Source organism: Sciurus vulgaris, assembly GCF_902686455.1.
Source record: "Sciurus vulgaris genome assembly, chromosome: 16".
Classification (NCBI taxonomy): Eukaryota; Metazoa; Chordata; class Mammalia; order Rodentia; family Sciuridae; genus Sciurus; species Sciurus vulgaris.
This window is the reverse complement of record NC_136477.1, coordinates 64335026-64358099: the sequence shown is the minus strand read 5'-3', so window position 1 is coordinate 64358099 and position 23074 is coordinate 64335026. Positions and strand designations below refer to the sequence as shown.

At 37.9% G+C, this 23074-nt stretch overlaps 1 pseudogene across 1 annotated transcript in view; it reads left to right on the top strand.

Moving 5' to 3' along the window:
• Nucleotides 1-23074, top strand: part of LOC306646441 (chromodomain-helicase-DNA-binding protein 1-like) — a 47288-nt pseudogene extending 24214 nt beyond the window's left edge. The window contains exons 10-13 of the transcript XR_013766929.1: nucleotides 808-918; nucleotides 11506-11620; nucleotides 12561-12711; nucleotides 22943-23074. The product of XR_013766929.1 is annotated as a chromodomain-helicase-DNA-binding protein 1-like (transcript). The remainder of the gene's footprint in view (nucleotides 1-807; nucleotides 919-11505; nucleotides 11621-12560; nucleotides 12712-22942) is intronic.

Sequence of the window (23074 nt, the reverse complement as noted above, 5' to 3'; positions counted from 1 at the left end):
TCAGGATTAGTAAGAAAATGAATATTGATAGTATAGAGATCCCACAAATCAAGCAGGGGAAGGTAAGACCAATTATTTCTATGGATAATAGGGAATGTAGGCAATTACCTGAGAACTCTGTTTTATATGTAATAAAATTGATGTGGGATAATGGGAAAAAGCTTAAACAGTGGATTATTTTTGAACCTTTGGTAGATTATCAGCTGCAGAACTAAGAGTTTTAAAATTTAGTTCAGAGTGGTCTCTCAGATCCACTTGATGCCCTCCAAGTACTGAAGTAACCTGGATACTTGCAGAAATGCCATTGGCACATTGATGAATCTCCACTCAAAACATGATGAGTTTATAATTCCCCTTCCTGACCTGATGCATGATGATAAGTGAAGAGCTTGAAAGCTTCATTGAAAAGCAGATGCTGGGTAATCAGGCTCTTAAGTGCTTGTCTTACTGCTTGCCTAAGTAAGGATTGTGTCTCAGCAAATAGAAACTGCCATAGAGGGTGGATATTTAGGGTTGCCTAGGAATAGTCAAAACTGAATGTTAACTCTGTTTTAAGTGCCAAAACTTTGGCTGCATGTGTTTTAAAAACCCAGAATGAAGTGTTATGGTGAGTTTTTTTGTAAAGTGATGTATTGTCCCCTAATTTAGATTTTTCCCATAGGATTTATTTAAAGTAGGGTCATGCCTGGATATGGAAAGGACAACATAGGCATTTAGTTTAGGAATGACTTGATTATTTTATATCCTGAAGAGTCCTTGAAAAGAGTTAAGATCTGTTTGTTTGTTGTTGTTCTTCTCTATGTAAAGGCTACAGCTATGAGCATGTGGATGGTTCCATGAGAGGAGAAGAGAGACACCTGGCTATAAAGAACTTTGGACAGCAGCCCAATTTTATTTATCTCCTGAATACCAGAGCAGGTAAGTCATATAGGTATTGATGAAAGCAGACAAAAAGGTGTGGTGTAGTACTCTTACATCCCAAACATTTGTACATTTTTTCATAATTCTCTGAGAGGTGAGGTTATTAGAAAGGAGTATAATAAATCAAGGCAGTTGACATAGCACAGTGCTGGACTTCTACTTTGGAATTCTTTTCTGTCCAACCTATCAAAGCTGTAATGTCACAAAGAAGTGAGACTGGAACCTGAGCTTATTGGAAAGTAATTCTGACCTGCTTTGACCTCTGACCTGGGAATGTCCTTTTCTTTTCTTTCTTTTTTCTTTTTTTTGTAATTTTGAGGAAGTTTTATTTATGTTCAGTGGAGGCAGCTCTTCTTCCCAGCCGTGAATTTGGAAAATAAGATAATCTCTTTGCTAGTTGCTTCTCCTCTGCAAGTACCCCTGGAATAGTGTTGTAAAGTTTAACAAACATTTTGTTATTTAAAATGTGATCATAGTGAAACTGCCAGCTATTTGTAATTATTATGGCATTGTCCATATGACTTAAACCATAAATATCACATGACATCTGTGGTGCTTTGTCAGTTATGGAGTGCTCTCATATACTATTAAATAATTTGAAATCAGTTTTGAGAGATGGAATTATCCTTACATACTGAATCAAAAAGACCTTAAATTAATTTTGAATTCATAATCTGAGTCTTATTATCCTATTTTTAAAGACCTTAATTTGTATGGAATACATATAGAAATACAAAAAGGACATGTGTCCTTGATTAAAAGGAGATTAATATCTTTATGAAAAGAAAGTTCAAACTTATTTAGAAAGCATTTATTAAGTGCTTTTCACGATATGAGTATATAAAAGAAGTGTTAGATATAATCCTTGAGTATAAGATTATTTCTCCAGCATATCTTATCTGTCTAATAAATTCAATAATAAGATATATTCAGACTCCTTTGGCCTCTTCCAAGGTCATGTGCCACACCCTGCATCAGAGACATTCATTCAGTTGTCTCATGGTTAGTCTCAGGGAAAACTTGAAGGAACTGGTCAAATACATTGTCAGGTTCGGAGAGGAATTCCATTTGTCTTAAAGATTTTATTATTCATGTCTAGAGAGCAGATGTTTGAATCATCTAAAATTAGAAAGAAAGAAACCTCTGCTTTTCCATTAATCTTCCTGGAGGCCTTAGTAGATTATCTAGGATCTGAAGCAGTCCTGGATGTTAACCTTTCCAAACACTGATTGTCATATTTGCTATCACGTTTTTGCTAGAGTTCCACAGCATTTTCATTTAACGGGTTTCCTTCCAACTTTCAAGAGGTAAGGTTATTAACACATATTGCCAGCAGGTGGCAGTAATAGCTTACGACTACGTCCCAAACAACTAAATACAGCTTAAAATATTCCCTAGTAAAGAAGGGCTGCACTAGGCAACTTCAACCAAAGAGGAAGATAATTTTTATGGAACACATTTTTAAATGAAATGATTGCCTAGATAGTAATAGGATAGAGCGGATAAAGTGTTTCTGGAGCCAGGTGCAGTAGTGCATGCCTACAGTCCCAGTTACTCAGGAGGCTGAGGCAGAAGAATGGTGTGAGAACAGGAGTTCAAGGCCAGCAAGGGCAACACAGCAGAACCGTGTCTCAAACCCAGGAGCAATAACCACAGATTATGGAATATGAGATGGAGTCCTGACTCTTTCATCTTCTAGTGGTGCAACTTAAAATAAGTCCCTTAATCTAGCTGTTTTTCCATTTCAGCATCTGCAAAATAAGAATTATACCAGCAAGGATGCAGGGTTTTAAGGGTTAAAAAAGTTAATTTATATAAACCTTTTTTTTCTTCTTTTTTTTATTGTAAACAAATGGGATACATGTTGTTTCTCTGTTTGTACATGGCACAAAGGCATACCATTTGTGTAATCATAAATTTACATAGAGTAATGTTGTTTGATTCATTCTGTTATTTTTTTCCCTTCCCCCCACCCATCCCACCCCTCTTTACCCTCTATACAGTACTTCCTTCCTCCATACTTGCCCCCCTCCCTAACCCTAACTCTAACCCTAACACTAACAATTCCCTCCCCACCATTATGTGTCATCCTCCACTTATTAGCGATATCATTCATCCTTTGGCTTTTTGAGATTGGCTTATCTCACTTAGCATGATATTCTCCAATTTCATCCATTTGCCTGCAAATGCCATAATTTTATCATTCTTTAGGGCTGAGTAATATTCCATTGTATATATATACCGCAGTTTCTTTATCCACTCATCAATTGAAGGGCATCTAGGTTGGTTCCACAGTCTGGCTATTGTGAATTGAGCAGCTATGAACATTGATGTGGCTGTATCTCTGTACTATGCTGATTTTAAGTCCTTTGGGTATAGGCCAAGGAGTGGGAGAGCTGGGTCAAATGGAGGATCCATTCCAAGTTTTCTAAGGAATCTCCACACTGCTTTCCAGAGAGGCTGCACTAATTTGCAGTCCCACCAGCAATGTATGAGTGTACCTTTCTCCCCACATCCTCGCCAACACCTGTTGTTGCTCGTATTCTTGATAATCGCCATTCGAATTGGGGTGAGATGGAATCTTAGGGTGCTTTTGATTTGCATTTCTCTTATTACTAGAGATGTTGAGCATTTTTTCATATGTTTGTTGATTGCTTGTAGATCTTCTGTGAAGTGCCTATTCATTTCCTTAGCCCATTTGTTGACTGGACTGTTTGAATTCTTGGAGTAGAGTTTTTTGAGTTCTTTATAGATTCTGGAGATTAGTGCTCTATCTGAAGTATGATTGGCAAAGATATTCTCCCACTCTGTAGGCTCTTTCTTCGCATTGCTGATAGTTTCCTTTGCTGAGAGAAAGCTTTTTAGTTTGAATCTATCCCAGTGGTTGATTCTAGCTTTTATTTCTTGTGCTATGGGAGTCCTGTTAAGGAAGTCTGATCCTAGACCAACAAGGTGAAGATTTGGACCTACTTTTTCTTCTATAATCTGCAGGGTCTCTGGTCTGATTCCGAGGTCCTTAAACCATTTTGAGTTTAGTTTTGTGCATGGTGAGAGATATGGGTTTAGTTTCATTCTGTTGCATATGGATTTCCAATTCTCCCAGCACCATTTGTTGAAGAAGTATCTTTTCTCCATTGTATATTTTTGGCACCTTTGTCTAGTATGAGAAAATTGTATTTATTTGGGTTTGTGTCCGTGTCCTCTATTCTGTACCATTGATCTACCTTTCTATTTTGGTACCAATACCATGCCGTTTTTGTTACTATTGCTTTGTAGTAGAGTTGAAGATCTGGTATTGCAATACCCCCTGTTTCACTCTTCCTGGTAAGTATTGCTTTAGCTATTCTGGGTTTCTTATTCTTCCAGATGAATTTCATAATTGCTTGCTCTATTTCTGTAAGGTACGTCATTGGGATTTTAATTGGAATTGCATTGAATTTGTATAGCACTTTAGGTAGTATGGCCATTTTGACAATATTAATTCTGCCTATCCAAAAACATGGAAGACCTTTACATCTTCTAAGGTGTTCTTTAATTTCTTTCTTTAGTGTTCTGTAGTTCTCATTGTAGCGGTCTTTCACCTCTTTTGTGAGATTGATTCCCAAGTATTTTATTTTTTTCGAGGCTATTGTGAATGGGGTAGTATTCCTAATTTCTCTTTCTGAAGATTCATCACTTATGTATAAAAGTGCGTTGGATTTATGGGCATTGATCTTGTAACCTGCTACTTTACTGAATTCACTTATGCGTTCTAAGAGTTGTCTGGTGGAATTTCCAGGTTCCTCTAAATATATAATCATGTCATCAGCAAACAGGGATAGTTTGAGTTCTTCTTTTCCAATTCGTATCCCTTTAATTTCTTTGGTTTGTCTAATTGCTCTGGCCAGAGTCTCAAAAACGATATTGAATAGAAGTGGTGAAAGAGGGCATCCCTGCCTTGTTCCAGTTTTTAGGGGGAATGCTTTCAGTTTTTCACCATTTAGAATGATATTAGCCATGGGCTTAGCATAAATGTCCTTTACAATGTTAAGGAATGTTCCCAGTGTCCCTATTTTTTCTAGTGTTTTGAGCATGAAGGGGTGCTGTATTTTATCAAATGCTTTTTCTGCATCTATTGAAATAATCATGTGATTCTTGACTTTAAGTCTATTAATATGGTGAATTACGTTTTTTGATTTCCTGATGTTGAACCAACCTTGCATACCTCGGATGAAGCCCACTTGATCATGGTGCACTATCTTTTTAATATGTTTTTGTATGCGATTTGCTAAAATTTTGTTGAGAATTTCTGTGTCGATGTTCATTAAGGATATTGGTCTGAAATTTTCTTTCCTTGATGAGTCTCTGTCTGGTTTAGGTATCAGGGTGATATTGGCTTCATAGAATGAGTTTTGGAGGATTCCCTCCTCTTCTATTTTATGGAATACTTTGATAAGTATTGGAATGAGCTCTTCTTTAAAGGTTTTGTAGAACTCGGCTGAGAACCCATCTGGTCCTGGACTTTTCTTTGTTGGTAGGCTTTTGATGACTTCTTCTATTTCAGTACTTGAAATTGGTCTATTTAAATTGTTTATGTCCTCCTCGTTCAGTTTAGGCAATTCATATGTCTCTAGAAACCTGATGATCTCTTGGAAATTTTCTATTTTGTTGGAGTATAGATTTTCAAAATAGCTTCTAATTGTGTTTTGTATTTCAATCCTGTCTGTTGTGATATTTCCTTGTTCATTCCGAATTTTAGTGATTTGGGTTTTGTCTCGTCTTCTCTTTGTTAGTGTGACTAAAGGTTTATCAATTTTGTTTATTTTTTCAAAGAACCAACTATTTATTTTGTCAATTTTTTGTATTACTTCTTTTGTTTCAAATTCATTGATTTCAGCTCTGAGTTTAACTATTTCCTGTCTTCTACTACTTTTGGTGCTGGTCTGTTCTTCTTTTTCTAGGGCTTTGAGCTGTAGTGTTAGGTCGCTTATTTGTTGAGTTTTACTTCTTTTATTAAATGCGCTCCATGAAATAAATTTCCCTCTAAGTACTGCTTTCATAGTGTCCCAGAGATTTTGATGAAGTTTCTTTGTTCTCATTTACCTCTAAGAATTTTTTAATTTCCTTCCTAATATCTTCTGTTATCCATTCATCATATAATAGCATATTGTTTAATCTCCAGATGTTGGAATAGTTTCTGTGTTTTACTCTTTCATTTATTTCTAACTTCAATCCATTATGATCTGATAGAATACATGGTACTGTCTCTCTCTTCTTGTATTTGCTAACATTAGCTTTGTGGCATAATATATTGTCTATTTTAGAGAAGGATCCATGTGCTTCTGAGAAGAAAGTGTATTCACTCTTGGTTGGATGGTATATTCTATAAATGTCCGTTAAGTCTTAATTATTGATTGTGTTATTGAGATCTATGGTTTCTTTGTTCAATTTTTGTCTGGAAGATCTGTCCAGTGGTGAGAGAGGTGTGTTAAAATCACCTAGTATTATTGTGTTATGGTCTATTTGGTTTCTGAAATTGAGAAGGATTTGTTTGACATACATGGATGAGCCACTGTTTGGGGCATAGATGTTTATGATTGTTATATCTTGCTGATTTATGCTTCCCTTAAGCAGTATGAAATGACCTTCTTTATCCCTTCTGACTAACTTTGGCTTGAAGTCCACATTATCAGAAATGAGGATGGATACTCCAGCTTTTTTGCTGAGTCCATGTGCATGGTATGTTTTTCCCCATCCTTTCACCTTTAGTCTATGGGTATCTTTTTCTATGAGGTGAGTCTCTTGCAGGCAACATATTGTTGGATCTTTCTTTTTAATCCAATCTGCCAGTCTATGTCTTTTGATTGATGAATTCAGGCCATTAACATTCAGGGTTATTATGGAGATATGATTTGGTTTCCCGGTCTTTTGGTTCATTTTTAAAATTTTATTTATTTATTTATTTGACACAACTTGTTTCCTCCTTTATTTGACAATTCCTTTAGGATAATTCCTCCCTTTGCTGATTTGCTTGTTTGTTTTTCATCTCTTCCTCATGGAATATTTTGTTGAGAATGTTCTGTAATGCTGGCTTTCTTTTTGTAAATTCTTTTAGCTTTTGTTTATCATGGAAGGATTTTATTTCATCGTCAAATTTGAAGGTAAGTTTTGCTGGGTATAAGATTCTTGGTTGGCATCCATTTTCTTTCAGGGCTTAAAAAATGTTGTTCCAGGCCCTTCTAGCTTTTAGGGTCTGGATTGAAAAGTCTGCTGATATCCGTATTGGTTTCCCCCTGAATGTAATTTGGTTCTTTTCTCTCACAGCCTTTAAAATTCTGTCTTTATTTTGTATGTTAGGTATTTTCATTATAATGTGCCTTGGTGTGGGTCTGTTGTAATTTTGTGTATTTGGAGTCCTATAAGCCTCTTGAACTTGATTTTCCATTTCATTTTTCAGATTTGGGAAATTTTCTGATATTATTTCATTGAATAAATTGTTCATTCCTTTGGCTTGTTTCTCTAGGTCTTCCTCAATCCCAATAATTCTTAAATTTGGCCTTTTCATGATATCCCATAGTTCTTGGAGATTCTCTTCATGATTTCTTACCATCTTCTCTGTTTGTTCAACTTTGTTTTCAAGGTTAAATATTTTGTCTTCAATGTCTGAGGTTCTGTCTTCCAGGTGTTCTATCCTATTGGATATGCTTTCTATGGAGTTCTTAATTTGGTTTATTGTTTCCTTCATGTCAAGGATTTCTGTTTGGTTTTTTTTCAATATCTCTAACTCTTTATTGAAATGATCTTTTGCTTCCTGTATTTGCTCTTTTAACTGACGATTGGTGCGATCATTCAATGCTTGCATTTGCTCTTTCATCTCATCGTTTGCTTCTCTGATCATTTTAATTATGTACATTTTGAACTCCTTTTCTGTCATTTCTTCTGCCATGCTGTCATTGGGTTTTATTGATGTAACATCTAGATTTGTTTGCAGCATTTTCTTTCCTTGTTTTCTCATATTGTTCAGGTATCAGTCGACCGCTGAGATATTGCAGATTTCCTCTATTGACTTACAATGTCCCTGAAGATTTCTATATATATCCCCCCTTAGCCTTCAGTAGGCTGAAGTCTTGGAGGAGGTTGATAATGCGGTGCTCCACAAGGAAGCTGCCTCTCTAGGAGTGGTGGCCTTCAGGTGGGGTATAATCCCTGCTAGTGGGCAGAGGTGCCTCCACTTATTGACCAATGGCCATCCAAAGGGGACCTAGGCTGCGGGCTGAGGCAAGGCCTGTTTGGGCCTGAGTCTCTAGTTTTACCGTCCTTGTGGGGAAACCTCACCCAGCAGGGAAGACTCACCCGGTGGGGAGGTCTCACTGGTCAGTACCCTCCTAGAGGTTCCCCTCAATTTACAGCTACTGCCTGGGCTGGGCTGCCTTCCTCTGCAAAGTTCCCAGGGTCCCAGCCCTACCTCCTGGGCCTGGGAGCCTCACCCTTCGCAGATGAATCTCCTTAGGCTGCCCTTCCTCAGAGAATCTGCCCGCAGGCCTGGAACCTTCGCTCCGCCCTAAGCCTGTCTCTGTGCAGCTCTTCCACCCAGAAGCCTCCTAGATCCTGGGACCCTGCTCTGCACCTAATCATCTGGCTATGCGGCCCCTCTTCTTAGCAGCCACCTGTGGCCCCGTACAATCGCTCTGAGACCCAGATACCCGCCACACGCCTCTTCCTCCAGACAGCCACCCAGTATTCCGATGCAGTCACTAGGAGTCCAAGAAACTCACTGTGTGCCTCCACCTCCCACCAACCACCCGTAGCCCTGGGCAATCAATCACTCCGAGTTGAAGTGACCCTCCCCGTTCCTCCTCCTTCTCCAGATAACCCCCCGAGTGTTCAGGAGTGGTCGCTCTGAGTGGCTCTGAATCCACTGACCTGCTGCACGGGTCCTCTGAGCAACCGCTCAGAGCTCTGGTGCGGCCACTAAAGACCAAGCGACCCACCACGCTTCTCCTCCAGGCAGCCCCCCTGTGTTCAGGTGCTGTCCCTTTAAGTCCAAACAACTCACCACTCGCCTTCTCCTCTGAGCAGCCACCTGGAGCGCTAATGCAGTCACTGCGAGTCCAAACGACCCGCCGCGCTCCTCCTCCTCCTCCTCCTCCTACTCCTCCGGGCAGACCCCGGGGTACAGATATGGTCTGAGTCCAAACAGCTCGCCACGCAGCCCCTCCTCTGGCAACCGCCTGTAGCTCTGGTGTAGTCACTCTGAATCCAAGCGGCCATGCTCCTCTTCCTCCTCCTCGTCCTCAGGGCCATCCCTGGTGATCAGAAGCAGTCGTTTTGAGTCCAAGCAGCTCGCCATGCAGCTTCTCCTCTCTCCCAGGCATTTCTAAGACAGAGGAGTCAAGTCCAAGGCTCCTTAGTGTTAATCTCTACCTCACATCCCTTGTTCCGAGTTTTCTTTTTTTCTCAGTCTGGTCTAGTCAAGAAGGTGGGCTTTGGAGCCAGTTGCACTGCAGCCTCTTCCAAGTTTTTTCCCTCCTTGGCTGCGGGACCCGAGTTGAGTTAGTTCAACTGCTAGAGACAAAGGGTCTCACCAATAAGACTAGGATCATACCACTGTCCTTGCAGTTCAAATCAGGAGTGGTGGCACACACCTGTAATTCCAGTGGCATGGGAGGCTGGCACAGGAGGATTGCAAGTTTGAGGTCAGCCTCAGCACATCATCAAGGCCCTAAGCAACTTAATGAGTCCTGTTTTGTGCCAGGAATTAGGCATGGTCGCCCACGGCTGCATGATGCGGAAGTCGGTTCTTCTCCGGCACGCTGTGGTCCCAGGCAGCCTCCGGTTCCCCACCGCTCTCTTTACCTTCCGTAATCTGAGAGTAATTCATCCACCCAAACCGTGCTTTCCAGGCTCAGACACAATCTGCTACTTGACCTGTCCAAAGAACTTGGCCCTCAATCCTCCCCCTCACTCTTCTGAGTCCTTCCTGAAACGTTTTCTTCTCATAACTCAAAATGATCACATCCCTCCTCCTGCTTATAGTTTGAAATCTGAAAGGCATTTCCTATATAAACCTTTTTGAACAATGGTTGGTGAATAGTAAGGTAGAAGTATAACTGTAACTGTCATTATTGGATATAATTTAGCATCTCTCAGTAATCAGTTATTATTTTTTCTTTAACCCAACTTTAATTTTATGAAGGCTTTGAGAATGTTCCTACCTGACTTGTCTTGAAATTCAGCAGGGAGTCAGTAGTCCTTATGAAAAGGAACCCTTTATTCAACTCTTGGAACAAGTTCTTTTAGGCTTGTTTCAGCAATGAGCTGTAACAATCCTGGGAAGGATGAGTCTGTTCTGTACTAGTTTTCACGTTAATCAGAGAGAATGCTGTAATTTGCCTTCATACTAGTCTAAATTCCTGTAACCCAAGGTACTTCCTTGACCCTTTTTCTGAACCACTGAATAAAGACCAGAAAGTTGTGTTGCATTGAGTGTTCTTGTCTTGAATTGATTTTGTGACATTGTCTTTGATTAATGTGAAACCAATTCAGGAAGACACATTCAAGTGTTCTCTAGTCAAATGCATGTATCATCCCCTTTTCTAATTAACTAGTGTCAGAGTCTTCCTATCTTGTAGATTGCAAGTATGTTTAAGTGCTTTTCTTAATGTGCATTGCAGACCTCTCCTTTTTTTACATACATATTTTAGTTGTAGATGGACACTGTTTTATTCAGCTTTTTTGCCAATGTGACTAAAAGACCTCAACAACGGTAGAGGAGAAAAGTTTATTTGAGGGCTCATGGTTCCAGAGGTCTGAGTCCATAGAAGACTGGCTTCATTCCTTGGGGCTCAAGTTGAAGCTGAATATCATGATGAGAGAGTGTGGCAGAGGGAAGCAGCTCACATCATGATCAGAAAGCAGAGATTCCACTCTCCATATATAGACTATATACCCCATATCTATGCCCCCAATGAGCCAGTTCCTTCAGCCACACTGTACCTGCCTCTAATTACCACTCAGTGAATCCCATTAGGGATTTATTTACTTTTTAGACCAAAGCTATAATCCAATCATTTCTTCTCCAAACCTTGCATTGTCTCACATGTGAGTTTTGGGGGACACCACATCTAAACCATAACAGAAAATATCTTTATTTTGTTTACTTTCATGTGGTGCTGAGCATTGATCCCAGTGCCTCACACATTCTAGGTGAGCACTCTGTCACTGAGCCACAATGGCAGCCCCCAGACCTCTCATTTTTGGAGCTGTTTTCTGAAAGAGTATGTGTCCTTATTCACAGATTTTTCTAAGCAAAATCCAATCAAGGTTTTCAAACATGGCTTCACAGCATTAAATTAAGCATTCTTTTCGGCCCCCTCTGTTATATTTGATAACTAAATTTTCCCAGGTCAGGCAACATAAGATGAGGTGGCACTTTTTACCACTCCAGAGCTCTGGAGTTGGGGGCAGAGATGTCAGGCTGAAGGAGAAAACCACTCAGTTGGACTGATTTCAGGTGTTCAGTATGACCCAGTCTAGCCTTGTGTCTGTTTTCCAGTTCCTTATTTGTGTGTTGCTGATCATGCTTCTTTTTTGTATGGTTTTCAGGTGGAATTGGCATGAACATAACAGCAGCAGATACTGTTATTTTTGTTGACAGTGATTTTAATCCTCAAAATGACTTACAATCAGCTGCCAGAGTTCACCAAATTGGCCACAACAAGTGAGTGAGTTAGACATCTTCATTTTCCTGCACTTGGGGCTTGTAGTTCTGGATTGGGAAGGAAGGTGAGGAATATAATCCTTACAACAGTGTCACACTGGGAGTTGAGAACCTCTGGGTTTTAACCCCATTTTGGCACTGACTTTCAGAGTTGTGTTCAGTGTGTCACATGATCAATTCAGTCTCACTTTGTTATAAAAACAGTTAAATTACAAAATGATTAGAAGAAACTTTTAGGCTTTAGTTAGAACCAAACTCGGTTTTAAAATGGAGTGAAAGCTGGTGTGGTGGCACATACTTGTAATCATAGCAACTTGGGTGTCTGAGGCAGGAGAACTGCCAGTTCAAGTCCAGCCTTGGCAATTTACCAAAACTCTGTCTCAAAATAAAATATTTTGGGGTTGTGGCTCAGTGGTAGAACACTTGCCTAGCATGTGTGAGGCACTGGGTTGAATTCTTAGCACCACATAAATATAAATGAATAAAATAAAGGTCCATCAACATCTACAAAAAAATTTAAATAAATAAATAAAAATAAACCTTTTTTTTTGTAAAAGGCTAGGGATATAACTCATTGGTAAAGCTCCCCTGGATTTGTTTCCCAGTACCATGAAAAGGAAAAAAAATGGGGTTAAGAGGTTGTAGAACTACCCTTTGACCTCAGAATAACATATCTGCCAGGGGTTGTCCTTGGCTATAGATGAAGTCCCAACTGTGGTCACTTCATCATCCTTTCCCTGACTCTTCTGGGATAGGTTCAGAGAGAAGTTGAGGCCAGATCTTCCTAAGAAATGCTCAGGTCCAAATGAGCAATGTCCTTTGAATTGTTTCCTGAATATGGTCTTCGATTCTGTTTCCTTTTTGGTGTATTTTTCTGGCACGCTTTCCCCCCCAGCTTTGCAGACTCATAGAATACTCCTCTCACTTGACTTATGCATAGAACTGTGAAAGTTATTTGACTGATTGGCCGAGACACTGTGGAAGAAGTAGTTTACAGGAAAGCAGCCTCCAAACTGCAGCTCACCAACATAATCATAGGAGGCCATTTTACTCTTGGAGGACAGAAACCTTTGGCTGATGCTGACCTCCAGGTAAAATATGTTGTTCTTTTCTTTAAAGTCCCATAATTTGTAATCAGTACTCTCTGTGTATTTGAATGCAAATAAAAAGTACCAGCATTAACCTCCCTTTCTCTCCAGTTACACATTAGTTCATTAGCCTAATTTATACCCACTCAGTACCTACTACATGCAAGGTGCCATAGAAGCTAAATGAGTATGGCACTTAATGGCAGAGAAAATAGAATAAAGAGAATGGACTTTAAACCATCAAACTTGGGTTCAGATTTATACCTTATCACTTACTGATATATGATTTTAAGCAGGTAACTTAACATCAGGGATATAATCTCTTTGGGGTTTCTAAAAATGAGTATGCCACTAGTTATCTCAGAGAGAATTCATTTGTTTGGGTTTTTTTGTTGTTGTTGTTGTTAGTTTTTAAAGAAGAACTTGACTTAATCAGTAATGATTAATTCCATACCTCCTCCTTAATCCCAGGCCCTTTGTGCAGTGACTTACAGTACTGATTCCATACCCAGAGGAGGGTGAACAAGACTGGGAATTCAAAATTATACTGTAGGATATATGGATGAAATAACTGGGGTTAATTTGCTTGAGGAAACAAAAATTAGATAGGAGTCAAATGATGACTTGGAAGATTCCAGAGAGAGCTCTCTTTTAGAAAAAGACTTAAAGTTATTCCATAGAAGCAACTTTTAAATTAAAATTAGAACCCATATTATAATATACCCCAGGTCCTTTTGAGGGATTAAATACAGAGAGATAAACCACTAGGATTCTGGAATGATTTAGGCATGAAGTGAGTAATAAATGGCTGACAAGGGCCTTTCTGCTCTACTCATTCCCAGAGTTCTGCTGTTCTAATCTTGAACCTTTCAGACAATGAGGCCTTTTATCACTATTTTCCAATAAGATCGTAAATCTCACTGCATACATTGTACTTCTGGCACAGAGATTGTATTTGGTATGTATAATTTTAACAAAAGATTAGGATGCCCAGGCTAAAGCTTTTTAAAGTACTAGATTTTCTCATTGCTAATTTTACTTAAAATTACCAGTTTTTGCTTCTCTGCCTGTTAAAATGGTTAAAAATCAATGTTTTGCTGTGTGTTACTAAAGCTTGATTTCATGTGATAGGAATAAGAGACAGAGGGAAGAAAGAAACCTGATTTCTCCTGGGAGATCATCACATTATGATAGCCTACCTCAATTCCAGTAGTAAACCAGTGAAGTGAAATAGCAATTAGAATCTCTTTAGCTTACCATTTCCAATAAGACCCTAAATCTCATTGTGTTCTTCATACTTCTGGTACAGAGATGGTACTTGACATGTATAATTTTGATAAGCAAAATGACCAACTCAAAAGGTTAACAGACTTGATTTTTCAACTCTTACCTTTTGTTGACATCTATTTATGAATTCTTTAGTATCTTTTCATTTAGATAGTCATTGATAATTACTGACATCATCTGTACTCCAGTCAACAAGCTAGATGCTGGGAGACACCTTGAGGAACAGGATACAGTTCCAGTCTTGAGGTCCCACAGTCTACTGAAGTTTGCCAGATAAACAGGCAAAATATGAAGTGCTAAATGGCATGGGAACCAAACAACTGCAACCAGTTTGAAATGAACCACATTGCGGACACAGGATGCAGGGTGAATGCAACAACTGTAGAGTTCAGTAGGGGTAGTTTGCACTGTGTCTAACCCTTCTTCATTCCTGTTCTTTGGATCTGTCCTGCCTATACTCACATATCCAAACAATAATAATGTGGGTAAATGAGTAGAAATGTCTTGGCATCAAAGAAAAAATTAGCAATATCCACATGATAGAAAGTGATACTACTGCAAGATTCTAGCATGTAAGTGAATAATAAATAATGCTCTCCTAATCCAGAGAGTTTGGCTAGATAAAGAAACTAAGTCTTCATTGTTTTTAAATTTATTTTTTTATCTTTATAGACTGCATTTTAATTCATTGTACATAAATAATGTACAAATTTGCATTTCTATGGTTGTGCACGATGCAGATTCATAGCATTCATATAATCATACAAGTACATAGTGTAATGATGTCTGTCTCATTTCACCATCTTTTATACCACTGCCCACTCCATCCTCTCATTTCCCTCTATGTAATCTAATGTTCCTCCATTCTTCTCTCACCCTCACCCCTATAATGTATCATCATTCACATAACATTCAGCATTTGGTTTTTTGGGATTGGTTGATTTCACTTAGCATGATATTCTCCAATTCCATCCATTTATCTGAAAATGCCATAATAGTATTCTTTATGGTGGAATAATATTCCATTGTGTATATATACCACAGTTTCTTTATTCATTCATCTGTTGAATGGCATCTAGGTTTTTCTACAATCTAGCTATTGTGAATTGAGCTGCTATAAATATTGATGTGGCTGCATTACTGTAGTATAGTAATGTGAACTCCTTTAGGTATAAACTGAGGTGTAGGATAGCTGGCTCAAAAGGTGAGTCCATTTCAAGTGTTCTGAGGAATCTCTATACTGCTTTCCATGGGGCTGTAATAATTTGTAACTCCACCAGCAATGCATGAGTGTACTTTTTTCCCCACATCCTCACCAAAATCTATTATTGTTTGTGTTCTTGAAAATAGTAATTCTTATTGAAGTAAAATGAAATCTCACAGTTCTTTTAATTTGCATTTCTCTAATTACTAAAGATTTTGAACAGTTTTCCATGTATTTATTAGTAACCTGTATCTCTTCTTTTTTTTTTTTTATTGTAAACAAATGGGATACATGTTGTTTCTCTGTACATGGCGTAAAGGCATACCATTTGTGTAATCATAAATTTACATAGAGCAATGTTGTTTGATTCATTCTGTTATTTTTTCCCTTCCCCCCACCCCTCCCACCCCTCTTTACCCTCTATACAGTACTTCCTTCCTCCATACTTGCCCCCCTCCCTAACCCTAACTCTAACCCTTCCCTCCCCCCCATTATGTGTCATCCTCCACTTATCAGCGATATCATTCGTCCTTTGGCTTTCTGAGATCGGCCTATCTCACTTAGCATGATATTCTCCAATTTCATCCATTTGCCTGCAAATGTCCATAATTTATCATTCTTATGGCTGAGTAATATTCCATTGTATATATATACCACAGTTTCTTTATCCACTCATCAATTGAAGGGCATCTAGGTTGGTTCCACAGTCTGGCTATTGTGAATTGAGCAGCTATGAACATTGATGTGGCTGTATCTCTGTAGTATGCAGATTTTAAGTCCTTTGGGTATAGGCCAAGGAGTGGGATAGCTGGGTCAAATGGTGGTTCCATTCCAAGTTTTCTAAGGAATCTCCACACTGCTTTCCAGAGTGGTTGCACTAATTTGCAGCCCCACCAGCAGTGTATGAGTGTACCTTTCTCCCCACATCCTCGCCAACACCTGTTGTTGCTCGTATTCTTGATAATCGCCATTCGAATTTGGGGTGAGATGGAATCTTAGGGTGGTTTTGATTTGCATTTCTCTTATTACTAGAGATGTTGAACATTTTTCCATATGTTTGTTGATTGCTTGTAGATCTTCTTCTGTGAAGTGTCTATTCATTTCCTTAGCCCATTTGTTGACTGGACTATTTGAATTCTTGGAGTAGATTTTTTTTGAGTTCTTTATAGATTCTGGAGATTAGTGCTCTATCTGAAGTATGATTGGCAAAGATATTCTCCCACTCTGTAGGCTCTTTCTTCGCATTGCTGATAGTTTCCTTTGCTGAGAGAAAGCTTTTTAGTTTGAATCTATCCCAGTGGTTGATTCTAGCTTTTATTTCTTGTGCTATGGGAGTCCTGTTAAGGAAGTCTGGTCCTAGACCAACAAGGTGAAGATTTGGACCTACTTTTTCTTCTATAATCTGCAAAGGGATATGAATTGGAAAAGAAGAACTCAAACTATCTCTGTTCGCTGATGACATGATTATATATTTAGAGGAACCTGGAAATTCCACCAGAAAACTCTTAGAACTCATAAGTGATTTCAGTAAAGTAGCAGGTTACAAGATCAATGCCCATAAATCCAACGCATTTTTATACATATGTGATGAATCTTCAGGAAAGAGAAATTAGGAATACTACCCCCATTCACAATAGCCTCGAAAAAAATAAAATACTGGGAATCAATCTCACAAAAGAGGTGAAAGACCTCTACAATGAGAACTATACAACACTAAAGAAAGAAATTAAAGAACACCTTAGAAGATGGAAAGATCTTCCATGTTCTTGGATAGGAAGAATTAATATTGTCAAAATGGCCATACTACCTAAAGTGCTATACAAATTCAATGCAATTCCAATTAAAATCCCAATTGTGTACCTTACAGAAATAGAGCAAGCAATTATGAAATTCATCTGGAAGAATAAGAAACCCAGAATAGCTAAAGCAATCCTTAGCAGGAAGAGTGAAACAGGGGGTATTGCAATACCAGATCTTCAACTCTAGTACAAAGCAATAGTAACAAAAACGGCATGGTATTGGTACCAAAATAGAAAGGTAGATCAATGGTACAGAATAGAGGACACGGACACAAACCCAAATAAATACAATTTTCTCATACTAGACAAAGGGGCCAAAAATATGCAATGGAGAAAAGATAGCCTCTTCAACAAATGGTGCTGGGAGAATTGGAAATCCATATGCAACAGAATGAAACTAAACCCATATCTCTCACCATGCACGAAACTAAACTCAAAATGGATTAAGGACCTCAGAATCAGACCAGAGACCCTGCAGATTATAGAAGAAAAAGTAGGTCCAAATCTTCACCTTGTATCTCTTCTTCTGTAAAGAGTCTGTCCAGTTCCTTGGTCTCTTTATTGATTGAGTTTTTTGTACTTTTGATGTAAAGTTTTATAATTCTTTATAAATTTTGAGATTAGTGCTCTATCTTAAGTGTAAATGGAGAAGATTTTCTCTCACTCTGTAGGTTCTTTTTTTCACATTATTGATTGTTTGCTTTACTGAGAACAAGATTTTTAGTTTGAATCCATCCCATTTATTATTCTTGTTTGATTTCTTGTGCTTTGGGAGTCATGTTAAGGAAGTCTGATCCTAAACCAACATGATAAAGATTTGGGCCTACTTCTTCTTCTATTAGATGCAGAGTCACTTGTCTAATTACTAAGTCTTTGATCCATTTTGAGTTTTGTGCACAGTGAGAGATAGAGATTTCATTTCATTTTATTGCATATGGATTTTGAGGTTCCCAGCACCATTTTTTTGAACAGGCTATTTTTATCCATTGTATGTTATTGTCCCCTTGTATAGTATGAGGTAATTCTACTTTTGTGGGTTTGTCTCTGTGTCTTCTATACCATTGTTCTGTCTGTCTATTTTGGTACCAATATCATGCCATTTTGTTGCTATTAGTCTGTAAAATAGTTTTAACATCTGGTATTGTGATACCTCCTGCTTCACTCATTGTGCTCATAATTGTTTTAGTTATTCTGGATTGTTTTTTCTTGCAGATGAATTTCATGATTGCTTTCTCTATTTCAATGAGGAATATAATTAGGATTTTAATTGGAATTGCATTGAATCCATTTAGCAGTTTCATTAGTATGGCCATTTTGACAATATTAATTCTGTCTATCCAAGAATACAGAATATCTTTCCATCTTCTAAGGTTTTCATTAATTTTTTCTTCAGTGTTCTAAGTTTTCATTGTAGCAGTCTTTCATCTTTTCTGTTAGATTAATTCCCAAGTGTTTTTATTTTTGAGTCTATTGTGAAAGGAGTGATTTTCTTAATTTCTCTTTCAGAGGATGCATCATTTATGAATGAAAATGAATTAGATTAATGTGTATTGATTTTATGTCCTGCTAATTTTCTGAAATCATTTATTAGGTTTAGAGGTTTTCTGGTAGAAATTTTTGGACCCGATAAATATAGAATCATGTTATCAGCAAATAGTGATAACTTGATTTCTTCTTTTCATATACCTTTAATTACTTTGGTTTCTGTCTAACTGCTCTGGCTAGTGTTTCAAGGAATATTTTGAATAGAAGTGGTAAAAGAGGGCATCTCTGTCTCATTCCAATTTTTAGAGGGAATGCTTTCAGTTTTTCTCTATTAAGAATGATGTTGTCTGTGGGTTAGTATAGATAGTCTTTACAATATTGAGGTATGTTTCTACTATCCCTATATTTTCTACTGATTTGAGAATGAAGGGGTGCTATGTTCTTAACTTTAAGTTTATTGATGTGATGAATTATGTATTAATTTCCAGATGTTGAGCCAACCTTCCATCCCTGGTATAAAACCCCATGTGATCATGGAGCACTATAGTTTTAATATGTTCTTGTATGTAATTTTGTCAGAATTTTTAAAAAGGATTTTTGCATCTATATCAATATCATCAGGGATATTGAGCTAATGTTTTCTTTCCTTGATGTGCCTTTGTCTGGTTCTGGTATCAGAGTGATATTTGCTTTACAGAATGAGTTTGGAAGGGTTCCCTTCTTTTCTATTTCCTGAAATGCATTGAGGAGTATTTGTATTAGTTTTTTTTTTAAGTCTTATAGAATTTAACTGAGAATCCATCTATTCCTGGCCTTTTCTTAGTTGATAGACTTTTGATGCCTTTTTCTATTTGGTGCTTGAAATTGATCTGCTTACATTGTGTATGTCTTCCTGATTCTGGTTGGGAGGATCATATGTTTCTAAAAATTGTCATGTCTTCAATTTTTTTAAAAAATTTTTTGGACTATATATTTCAAAGTAGCTTCTAATTATGTTATGTATTTCAATAGTGTCTTGTCATGATATTTTCTTTTTTATTGTGATTTTTATTAATTTGAATTTTCTCTCTCTTCTTTGTTAGTATGTCTAAGGGTTTATCTATTTTCTTTACTTTTATGGAGAATCAACTTTTCATTTTGTCAATTTTTAATTGTTTCTTTTGTTTAACTTTCATTGATTTCAGCTCTGATTTTAATTACTTCCTGTGTTTCTACTTTGGTGTTGATCTGTTTTTCTTTTTCTAGGACTTTGAGATGTAATGTTAGGCTACTTAGTTTTGGACTTTTTATTATATTAACGTATGAGCTCAATGCAATGCTGCTTTCCTTTTTTTACTGCTTTTAGAGTGTCCCAGAGATTTTGGTATGTAGTTTTGTTGCTTTCTTTTACCTCTAAGAATTTTTTATTTCTTTCCTAATGTCTTCTGTTATCATTGCATCATTCAATAGTCTATTGTTTAGGCTCCAGGTGTAGGAGAAGCTTTTTTTTTTTATTTTATCATTGATTTCTAATTACATTTTATTATAGTCTGATAGAACACAAGATAGTATCTCTATTTTATTTTTGTATTTACTAAAGGCTTTTTGTGGCATAGCATATGGTCTATTTTGGAGGAGAATCCATGAGCTACTCAGAAAAAAGTGTATTTGCTTAATGATGGATAAAATACTCTATATATGCCCTTTAAGTATCTAACATTGATTGTATTATTTACTTCTATAGCTTCTTTGTACTTTTTGTTTGGAGTTTTCTATCCAGTGGTAAAGTGGTGTCCTAAAGTCACCTGGTATTATTGGGTCGTGGTTTATTTGATTCTTCTAATTGAGAAGGGTTTGTTTGATGTACGTGAATGCATCACTGGGGCGTAAATATTTAAAATTCTTATGTCTTGCTGCATTTTTGTCCCCCTAAGCAGTATGTAATGTTCTTCACTATCCCTTCTGACTTAGATTTGAAGTCCACATTTTCTGATATAAGGATGGAGACCCCTGCTTTTTTACTGAGTCCATGTGCATGGTTTTGTTTTTATGCATCCTTTCATCTTTAGTTTGTGGATGTCTTTTTCTATGAGATGAGTCTCTTGAAGCAGCATATTGTTGGGTCTTTCTTTTAATTCAACCTGCCATGTCTTTTGATTAATGAGTTTAGGCCATTAACACTCAGTGTTTGCTATTTTGATATGATTGTATTTCTGGTCATTTTTGCTTAATTTTGGTTTTTAACTGAATTGGTTTCTCCTTTGATTGACTTTTCCTTTAGGATAGTTTCTTCATTTGTGGACTTGTATTGTGGTTTTTCACTTCCTCTTCATGAAATATTTTGCTGAGAATGATCTGTACTCTAGGCTTTCTATTTGTATGTTCTTTTAGCTTTTGTTTATCATGGAAAGATTTTATTTCATCATCAAATCTGAAGGTTAGTTTTGCTGGGTATAAGATTCTTGATTGGTATCCATGTTCTTTAGAGCTTGAAATATATTGTTCCAGACCCTCTTGCTTTTAGGGTCTGGGCTGAGAATCTGCTGATATCTGTTTTGGTTTCCCCTTACATATAATCTAATGATTTTCCTCACAGCCCTTAAAATCCTAACTTTATTATGCAGGTGAAGTATTTTCATTATAATGTAATTTTCTGCACCTGGTGTCTGTAAACCTCCTGTATTTGATTTTTCATTTCATTCTTCAGGTTTGGGAAATTTTAAGATACTATTTCATTGAAGATGTTTATTTCTTTGGTTTGTATCTCTGTGCCTTTCTCAAACCCAATAATTCTTAAGTGGTCTTTTCATGATGCCCCATAATTTCTTGGAGGTTGCATTCATGATTTCTTACCATCTTCTCAGTTGACCAACTTTATTTTCAAGATTAAATATTGTGTATTCATTGTCTGAGATTCTATCTTCCACAAGATCTAGTCTGTTGGTGATGCTATGTATTGAGTTTTTAATTTGGTTTTTTATTTCTTTCATTTCAAGTATTTGCTTTTTTACCACAATCTCAAACTCTTACTGAGGTGCTCTTTCCTACCTATATTTTCTTTTAACTGTTTATTGGAGTGATCATACATTACCTGCATTTGCTCTCTTTTCTTTTGCTTTATGGATCATTTTGATTATGTAGATTCTAAACTCATTTTCCGTGATTTCTACTGCCATGCTGTCATTCACTTCCATCCAAATCTTGCTAAACAGTTTTAGTTCCTTCTCAAAGAAATGACTAAGTTTGTTAATGCTTCTGTTGAAATGACAGCAAATCACAAGACAACTACATATTCCATGTGGAACTGGTTAGCATCCAATCAGTTGAGATTGAAGGGTGTGGAGATCCCAGGGTTCCTTCAGGAGATGGCACTTGTTTTTTCTCCTGGGGGCTCCTTTTAGGCCTTGGGAACCTTAAGTTCCAATGACTGCATGCTGTGACATCCTGGCCAATTGTAGATCCTATTCATGGTCACGGAAAGGCAGGATGACCGCAGCACAGCAACACCAGTGCCCAGGAAACCAAGAAGATTTTGGTCCTGGTCCTTCTGACAAAGATTCAGGCAAGCCAAGGCTCAACTGTGAAATTAAGGCAGAAAGAATGACGTAGGCAGCCCCAGCAGCCTGTTATTTTCAGAAATGTGATCCCAACTTATTCACCCACTGGAAGTGGAGAGGGTATGTTGGGGGTGTGGCACATCTGACCTGAGTGTTCTGGATCCTTACTGGGCAAGGTACCCCCTGAAGACTTACAGCCCACACTACCATCCAGGCCTGCTAGGTGGTGCTGTCCTCATTCAGCCTGCACCAGACATGCTGGTCATCTGGTGACACCTATTCTGCTATAGCCTGTTGTTCCCACCAGGGAAGTCATGGAAGCATGTTCAATTGCTTGTTCAAGGATCACCCAGCAAGGGCACTGCACCAGTGGCACTGACTTTGAACACAGTTGCTCCAAGCCTGAAGCTCACACACTATTTCTCAGTCAGGGAAATGGCCTAGGATGCTCACAGACACATGAAGTGATGGCTGGTGACAGTTTCAGATATAAGGCTGTGGTACCTTCCCCACAGTTCAGTGAGTTAGGTGTTGATTGATTTGAAAAACATCACCAAATTCTTACAGGGTGATTCTTCTTTTCTACAACACTCAAACAGGTGACAGCTCCAACCTCTGATGTTGAACTTCTATTCTAGGTGAAATTGAGTGCCTGCTGTCCTCCCTAGAGAGGAAAAAACTGAGTCATTTAGCATGTGTGATGGAGGCCAGGAGGCAGCTAGCCAAAAAGTAGAGATATTCAGTGCACACTCCACCTGCCAAGCCCCACTACATTTGCTACTGCCCTACAATTAGCTTGGCCCCAGAAATTTTTTGGCCCAAGTTTCCAAGGAACTCTTCAACTTACCTTTAAATGCACATATATCTGGAAAATCTGCTGTGGCATAAGGGTTCATCCTCTTGAACTGACTTGTGCCTCTCAGACACAGGCCCTCTGTGACAATGCCCAGAGTCTTTATAGCAGGTCCTGGAGGATGCAGACTACAGGTTATTGTCATGCCCTGGTGAAAAGGTACTCCAAGAAAGTGAATGTGATGGATGATACAAGTGCCTGA